Raw genomic sequence first — 9,427 nt, 5'->3', positions numbered from 1 at the left:
ACATTTTACAGAAAGAAATGAAATGATTGAACATTTTGTTTATTTGGAATGGCTCAAAAGTGACTCTAAGGTTTCAAGCCAGACAATTGGGATCATGGGGTTGCTAATGTTAGAGGCAGGGAAGTTGGAAGGTGGACTCTGAATGAGAAGGAAGATGAGTTCAGTTTTGAGGACTAATGAGGCTGACATGAGAGGTTTGAAGTCCATTGAGTGTCTCTACCTCCAAGAGGCCTGTCATGGCCACCAAGTCTTGGGAGTCTGGCTTGTGTAAGGAGGTGGGGGTAGCTTGCCCTCAATGTGCGCTGCGGGGAGCACAGGAAGATAGCCTGAGAGGCAATACTGTGGAGAGAAGGAAAATGTTGATTTGGTATCTAATAAACCATGTAGGTGGTCAGAGGAGCTGCCAGTGCAAATTTTGTGTTAAGGCAGAGATGTGGAATCTGACTGAATGGAAAATAGGGCTCCAAAAAAGAGGGAAGGTATGGAGAACGTAATGGAAAGGAGACCCAGGAAAAGATTCTTCGAGCCTATGAGAGAGCAGATGTCAAGGCTGCCAAGGCCTGTAGCTTTGGCTACGTGCAAGGATAGACCCTTTATGCTATTTCCTCAGAGTAGAAGTGATAGTGCAAGCTGTGAGAATGCACAGTCCTTGGAAAAAGCACATGTTCTCTAGGACAGAAGAGCAAAGAGCTAAGGACTCCACATCAGAAATAAGGGAATGGAATGAAGAAGAGGAGTTTTTAAGAGGCTAAGAGAAGGAAAGTTGGGATGCATTAGAGGTGCTAAGAGTACGGTTTCAAGGAAGGAGAAAGGGAAATGCTCAGCAGAACATCAAGAATAATGGGAAAAAATGAAACCAAATTATGCTCAGTTTCCTACAGGACCTATATGGTATAATGTTCCCCAATGCCTTTTTTCAATATTCTTTCTATTGAGGTATAATTTGTGTACAATAAAATGTGTAAATCTTAGGAATGCAGGTCAATGAGTTTTACAACTATATAAACCTATGTGATTCAGTACCCCAATTAAGGCACAAAACATTTACATTACCCCAGGAAGTTTCCTTCCCCATATACCTTTCTAGTCATGCCCCATCCTGCTCCCTCCTCAGGCAATTATGGTTCTGATTTCTATGGCTATATATTAGTTTTGCCTCATCTAGAACTTTATATAAATGGAATCACACAGTACATACTCTTTTGTGTAGAATTTCTTTTACTCATGTAATATTTTTGAGATTCATCCATGTTGTTTTGTATATCAGTAGTTGGTCTCTTTTAATTGCTGAGTAGTATTCCATTGTATAAATATAACATTATTTGCTTATCTATTCCCTTATTTGTGAAAATCTAGGATGTTTCCAGGTTTTGGCTACTATGAATAAAGCTATTATAAACATTTTTATGTAAGTGTTTTTACAAATATATTTTTTCATTTCCTTGCAGTGGAATTGCTGGGTCATGGGAGAAGTGTATGTTTAACTTAATTGACAAATAGTTTACCGAAGTGGTTATAAAATTTCATTCTCCCACCAGCAATGAGAGTACTGCTTGTGTCACCACCTTCCTAATCTGTGGTGTTGTCAGTCTTTTTTAGTCATTCTAGAAGGTGTAAAGTTGCATCTAGTAATTTTTACCGTACATTTCCCTAATGACTAATGATACTATTTTCATGTGCTCATTGGCCATTCATGTATCTGTGTAAGTCTTTTGACATTTTCCTGATTGCCTTTTTATTATTGATTTGCAAGAGTTCCTTATACATTCTTTAAATAAATATTTATTTAAAGTATTCATCATGTGATACAAATATTTTCTCCAAATCTCTAGCTTGCCTTTTCATTTTCTTATTCATGTCTTTTGAAAAGCAGAAATTTTAAAATTTAACAAAGTTTAATTTTCAATTCTTTTCTTGTATGGGAAGTGCATCTTGTTTCCTCAGAAATCTCTGCCTACTCCAAGGTGGCAAAGGATAAATAATATTTTTAAACAGTTTAAAATGAATCTATGCCTATTTCCTTTCCCTTTTCCTCCTGCTACTTTTAGTTTGAAACTACTGAGATGATATGCACCATTTTGATAAGAAGGCCAAGAGTAAGAATGGCAGACAATTTCACATGTAAAATATCTCATCCCAATTACCAAACTTCAAAGGCCTGGACGAAGGGAATGGGTTCCTTTAAAGATAAGGAAAAGCAGCTAAATTCTTCTCTGAGAAAATGCTGTCTTAGTCTGCTTGAGCTGCTATAACAAAATACTGTACTTTAGACCAGGTAGCAACCTAGTCTAAGCCAATAAACAAAAAAAATTTATTGCTTGCAGTTCTGGAGGCTGGGTGGTCCAAGATCAAGGCACATGCATATCTGGTGTCTGGTGAAGGCTTCCTGTCTGGTTCATAGGTAGTGCCTTCTTGCTGCATCCTCAGTTGGTGGAAGGGGCCAACAAGATCCCTTGGGCCTCTTTTATAAGGGCCCTAATCCCATTCATGAGAGCTCTGCTCTAATGATGTAATCACCTTTCAAAGGTCCCCACTTCTTAATACCATCAGATTGTGGATTAGGTTTCAACATATGAATTTTGGGGAGACACAGACATTCAGACCATAGCAATGCCCCTCCACTTCCACAAAATGGTGCATGGCTCATTATTGATAATGTTGGTGCTCTACATAAATCTATTTTAATTTGACTTTTTATATCTAACAAGCAAAAGAGGAACACATTGGAAGACTTATGAGTGGTAGTCAAAGAATCTAAAGGAAAGCTAAAGAGCCAGTCTTTAGAAAGGATAGGAGCTAGCGTGAAAGGATCAAGGAAACAGAATCAAATAAATGAATAGACGTCCACAAGGATGAATGATGTCCAGCTGTTTTTGTCTTTGAGTTACTCCCCTCAAGTTCAACTTTAAAGAGGAAAGTATCTAAATGACCTAATTTGTCTCATGCCCAGTATGGAGACCTCGGTTGACAGTCATTTCTTCAAACTTCATTCAGTAGGGAAGGGGGATAGTTCCCCAAAGTAAATTTGGGGCATAGCTCCAAAAAGGGGGAACAGACTCTGGGCAAATGAAAACAATAGATGCATATTATATCCTTAAAAACGCAGAACTTATATCTTTTAACTTGTGTTCATGTCTCCTGTTTTACATAGGATAAGACTGCTTGTTCACTTATCATTGTTTAAATGAAATTACTGTCAAGGTCAGATTTTTGAAAGCAGAGTGTACCTGATTAGAGCTCATCCCAGGTTAGTTTCACTGTTGTTGCTATTGTTTTAAATCTTGAAGTTGATTGTGTATTTCTGATTACTTAAAAAGTTTATCTTTCTAAATTGAGATGCAGAATCCCTGTGAAATAGGTGAGGAAAGGGTAAAAACACTAAATAAAATATAACTTGACCAATATTGGAAGTAAATTAGGAATTATATAAATAGGGTTTTTGTGCATCAGATTTCCTTTTTAAAAAGTTGCCTAAAAAGTTATGTTTCTTAATTTTGCTTCTAGAGGGTATATGCATACATGTTCCTACGTTCAGGCTTATTCGTTCATCCGTTCATTCAGCAAGCATTTATTAAGGGCTTGCCATATGCATTATCAGTGGAGGCTCTGGATATCTCTAACAAGGAGATAGTGAGGGAAGCTCATGTCTCACTATATAATATAGACAACCAACTATTGTAGGAGTGAGGGATGGAGTATGACTGTTTTTTTCCCTAATTTTTATCCCTAGTACCTAGCCGAGTGCTTGAAACATAGAAGAAACTCAAAAATATATTATTGAATGAATGACTAAAAGAGTGGTGGGGAGGGAATTTAGAAGGGAGAAGGGACAAGTTCAGGAAAATTTTCTTAGGGTTGTTTAATTCTGCTCCAACAAAATGCTTAAAAGAATGAAGGCTAGACTTCCCATGGCCAAGTGTGAGGACCGGCTACCCCTCTACGGTTCCATTAGGCATCTGCCTTCTAATGCACATGTGGTTTATTTTTCCTGTCTCCGTCACAGGACTGCAGAGATTGGACGTGCTCTTCTGGCTCCTTGTATGATGGTACTTCAAAAAGTTCATGGAAAAAGTTGTATTATCTTTCAATTCTATTTTCCATGAACTTTTTTGAAGTACCCTTGTATCAGCTGTTTTTGTGACAGTAGACACTTGGTTGCCCATATGACCACTGAAAAAATTTCATTGTCTTTGTACTGGGGGTAAAAAAATGAGAAATTGAGAGTTTTGAAATCACTGTTTCCTACATTGAGCATTGTATAACAGGTACTTGCTTAATAATGCATATTTGGAAATAACTCACTTCGGAAGGAAGGTGGGGAAGAAGTATGTGGAAGTCACACATCTTCAACAGAGACCTCACTCTCCCCACAATAAGGAGAGTCCACTGTTGTCTGAAAACAGATAAACAAATGCTCCACACAACAGTTGGGCCGAGTTTTTAGGAGCCACAACATTCCCTGATGTAACTTTGAAAAGCAAAACAAAAATAAAATCTGGGGTCTTTCCTGGGTTTCCTCTTTTTGTAGGTGTTTATGTATCTCTGTATTAATTGTTCCTCTTTCCTCAATACACTGTATATGTTCCTCAATACACTTGGCTTCTCTTTAAATCTTGTCATTGTTGAACCCAACTGTTCTACTCTGTTTTCCATCCCAAGGGGTAGCATAGCTTATAAAAAGAGCAGGATCTTAATGCCCAAAAAAGCAGAACTACAAATTCCAGTTACGCTCCTTAATATCTAGGCAACTCTAAACAAAATACTTAGTATCTCTGAGCCACAGTTTTTGTGCTATTCAGTGATATTTCCATTCTCCTTCTGGATACATAGTAGGAGTGCACTTCTGGGTCCTTTGATATTAGGAGGGGTCATGCACTTGCTTTGGCTGATGGACTGAGAGTTGAAGTGGATGTATATCATTCCTGGGAAGAACGCTTTCAGAGAGTCACCTTTTTGCCTTCCCCTCAAAGGTGATGGGGACTCTATCAGCCTGGTCCTAGAGTGAGGGCAACATAGTGTAGAATCCCTATGAACTCAGTGCTCATGCAGCATGACCAACAAATAAACTATTCTTTGAAGCCATTATAATTTTAGGGTTATTTGTTATCTCAACATGAAATAGCCCATCCTGATATGGAAAATGAATATAATAAGATTTACCTCAAGTTGGTATATTATTAACTCACAGTGGGGGATTAAAGAGCAGTGACTCTTATTACTTTTATACCCATTGTCTCAGATGTCCATACTACTGCTCTTATCAGATGTTCCACCTACATCCTCATATGTGGGTCACTTTTGTCCATTTCACTTGACCAAGATTCTTTCATTCATTTACCCACTTCCCCACTTTCCCTCTTTTCCTATGTCCTCTGTGGAATACTGGTTCTACTGTGGTCAAACTCCCTAAGCCTGTTTCTCATCCTTTTCCTCCAACTGGAAACAGAACTTTAGAGTTGAACGGATGTTATCTTTCTAAGAATCTGCAAAAACAGACCTTCAACTTCACTCCCCACCCATCATGCACCCATAGACACCATGACATCCTGAATTTCATCAGTACAAGTTAATACTCCCCTGGAGAGCTGTCACTATGCACTTTCTTTTCTTTCTTTCTTTCTTTTTTGAGCTTGTCAACATCCATTTCTTAACCATACCAAATCACCTCTGGCCTTACGGAAACCTATAATCATTTGGCTGCTTCTACTTCACCTCTCCCACACACATTTTGGACACTTCCTTTAGCTTACATTCCATAGGTAACTCTAGCACTATCTCCTATCCTTGTATCTTTCTTCTTTTTTCCTTCTAGCCACCCCTATCTCTCCCTCAACATTTCACTGAAGCCTCCAGACAACTGCAGTTCCTGAGAAACCCCAACAGTGATAGTTTGACTTGCGACTGTTTGACCTTATGATGGTGCAAAAGTGATATGCATTCAGTAGAGCATCATGCATTCAACAGAACATTAATAAATCACATGAGATCTTCAATTCTTTATTATAAAATAGGCTCTGTGTTAGATGATTTTGCCCAGCTGTAGGCTATGTAAGTGTTCCGAACACATTTAAGGTAGGCTAGGTTAAGCTATGATGCTTGGTGGGTTAGGTGTACTTGTGTTAAATGCATTTTTGACTTAAGTATTTTTATCTTATGATGAGTTTATCTGGAGGTAACTCCATCATAAGCTGAAGAGCACCTGTACATGGAATCAGTTTGCCAATGGACAAAAGTGATCAAGATGAGACTCTTTTCTAAAGCCTTCCCCAGCCCTCTACAGACATGATCTGGCCAGGTCAAAGAGGAATGGAATTTCCTGAAGGTGAACGGTCCATAACAGTTAAGAATGCTACATGATTCTCCTGGTTTCCATATTCAGTGAGGAGACACACTTATATAATTTTTTTCAATTCACCATACAGGACCGAGACCAGCAAGGATGCCCCCACGCCCTGTTCCAATATCTCTGAGAACGTTGAATCACATGTCCTTGAAGAATGTTTTGCTCTCTTCATCTCTGAAAAATCTTCCCCCAGCAATTGAAGGTCCCTGTGTAAAAGATAATTGGGTTATCTGTGCCCAGACTTGAACAATGTCCACTGCCACAAAGGGTTGAATGGGTAAGAGACCACAGTGGCCACGACTGTCCAGGTCTGGGTGATCACCCAGCTTACCACGACGTGGGTGTTTCTGGGGTCAGGGAGTGTGCCTCAGTGCCTCCCCTAATGTGAAATAGGCTGCCAGGTAGATGATGATGCCCTGCACGGAGACATTGAAGTCCCGGTGCAGTCCTGAGATCCCGTCAGACTTGAGCTTCACCAGACAGTCTCCCAGGCCTTTGAACCCCCGCTCTGTGCCTGATTTCCCAACACTGGCCCCCGGATGGGCTCTGAAGAAATCCAGAGACTAGGCAAGCATAGAGAGGTGGCTCTGGCTGCCCTGCTGGAGGCTGAATTGCCAGCGAAATACTTCCAGAACTGTGTGTGCTTGTCCACGCTTTGGGAACACCTGCGTATACTTATCCCTGAAGGGGAGCTTGAGGGTTGGTAGAGAAGTAGCTGATGATGCTGGCTAGGCTGCCCCTCCAGAAGGACAGGACCACTGTTCCTTAGGGATGCAGACGATGCAGTCCATGATGCCTGTGCATTGCTTGTCAGCCGCGATCTGCTTACTGGTGAGTTGCAGCAGCTTGACTTGTTCGATCCGGGCCATGACTATCTTTGGAGATGGCTGCAGCAATGCTGCTGGACAGGAAGTGAAGGAGATGGCCTGTTATGTGATGGTGGCAGAGTGGGCAGCTGAGCAGGCAGCTGAGTAGTGGGAAGCCTGGAGGAGTGGTGCCATGGCTCAGCTCTGCCGCCGTAGGGACCCAGAGGCCTACCCCTTCTATTCTTGGTCTGGGTAAATGGCATCACCATTTACCTGTCTCCCAACTTAGAAATGTGGTGTTATTCTCACATCCTTTCTCTCATCCCCCACATATAGTCAGCTGCCAAATCTTGCTGCTTCTAATTTTAAAACATCATTTGATTTTGTCTCTCACAAACCCTAGGCTGCTGGCTTAAAATAGGCCTTCGTCATATCTTCTTTGGACCATTATTGCAACAGCCTGGTAATCTGTTTCCCTGCTCAGTTTTTTCCCATCCATGTTCTTCATACTGCCACTGTAATTACCAAGAGAAAAGCTTATGAAATCATTTTTCCGTTAAAAATTTCTGTTGGTTCTATAAGCCCACGGGGTTTGAATTCTGTAGCTTTGCTACAAAGCTCTTCACTCCCTGACACAATCTACCCCTCACTTTTTTTCCTTTCCTATCTTCATGTTCTCCTCACACATTCTAGGTTCTTGTTGCCTCATATTCTCACTACTCCCAGCATATAACCCTGTGCTTTTAGAAGTTCATACATGTTCTTTTCAAGCTATTCCTTTTTCTCCTCTCCAGCCCCAATGTTTTGGATACATTGAGTTAAATAAAATGTACTATTAAAGTGAATTTTGCTTCTTTTTCTGTTTTCAAATGTGGCTACTAGAATATTTAAAATCACATATGTAGCAGGCATTATATTTCCATTAGACGCTGCTGCGACCCTTCAATCCATCCTGTAGGTCATTTCTTGCAGGTAAGCTTGAATTCTGTCTTTCTGAATCCTTGCAGTACTAAGCTGAATTTTTTTGGGAGGAGGGTGGAACACAATACTCAAAAATTGCATTTGTTAACTGTTTACAGCTGGACTAACTTTTCCAAAAGATCCTTTTCATCATGCTACTATCCTAGTTGAAGAAGCTGCAGGTTTTCTATTGTCAAGTCCATCAATGCCAGGTTACTTTGTCTAGCTCCCCAAGTCTTCCATAATCCTGTCATCCTTGACTTATCCAGTCTTATCTCACTCCATCCTAATTATACCCCTGTGTTCCAGTATGTTCCCCAATCTACTTGAAATCTTTATGCTTTTGTGCATGCTCCTCTTCCTCAATATCTTCCTCACCAGTTGTCACCTAAATCAAGTCAGTCTTCAGGACATGGCTTATAAATTCTATCGCCAATATGATGTTTTTTTCTGTTTATTCATCCTGTTATCTCCTTAGATATTGATGATTTGTCAGCTCTGTACAGTTTAAGCTTTAATTTGTTTAATTACTGAGCATCTTCATTGTCATATCCATTCAATTTAATTTCATAAACATTTTTGAGCCCCTGTGCCAAGAACAGGGCTAGATAGGCATGAAGGTCACCTTTAAAGCAGGGCCTGAGGCTAGAAATTGGCCTTATATAAAAAAGTACAAGGCACAGACTCCTGCTCCTTACCTTTCTTAGCATCTGCCCCACCACAGGGAAGGGCCAAGTTTATTCAGCTTTCATGATCCCCATATTAGAACTTGATAATAATCCAAAACATGCGGAATTATTCAAACTGCCTCACCCTGAGCTCAAACCCCATAAGCCTGGATTAGGGAGCTCTGGGCTTTAATCAAGAGTGTTTTCTCTCTCTCTCTCTTTTTTTTTAAAAATTTATTTTGTCGATATACAATGTGGTTGACTAATGTGCCCCTTACCGAAACCTCCTTTCCTCCTCCCTTGATTAGGGAGCTCTGGGCTTTAATCAAGAGTGTTTTCTCTCTCTCTCTCTTTTTTTTTAAAATTTTATTTTGTCGATATACAATGTGGTTGACTAATGTGCCCCTTACCGAAACCTCCCTTCCTCCTCCCTTTCCCCCCTCCCACCCAACAATGTCCTTTCTGTTCGCTTGTTGTGTCAACTTCAAGGAATTGTAATTGTTATGTCTTCTTCTCCCCCCCCTGTTTTTTTTTTTTTTCTTTTGTGTGTGTGTGAACTTATTTATTTATTTTTATCTCCCACCAATAAGTGAGAGCATGTGGTATTTCTCTTTCTGTGCCTGACTTGTTTCACTTAATATAATTCTCTC

At 40.1% G+C, this 9,427-nt stretch overlaps 1 pseudogene; it reads right to left on the bottom strand.

Moving 5' to 3' along the window:
* Positions 1-6,392: 6,392 nt before the first annotated feature.
* On the bottom strand, positions 6,393-7,212 carry LOC103587707 (annotated as a pseudogene).
* Between the last annotated feature and the right edge of the window lie 2,215 nt (positions 7,213-9,427).

The sequence above is a fragment of the Galeopterus variegatus genome, unplaced genomic scaffold, assembly GCF_000696425.1.
Source record: "Galeopterus variegatus unplaced genomic scaffold, G_variegatus-3.0.2 Scaffold481, whole genome shotgun sequence".
NCBI lineage: Eukaryota > Metazoa > Chordata > Mammalia > Dermoptera > Cynocephalidae > Galeopterus > Galeopterus variegatus.
The sequence above is the reverse complement of the archived record's forward strand: the minus strand, read 5'-3'. Positions and strand labels throughout refer to the sequence as shown.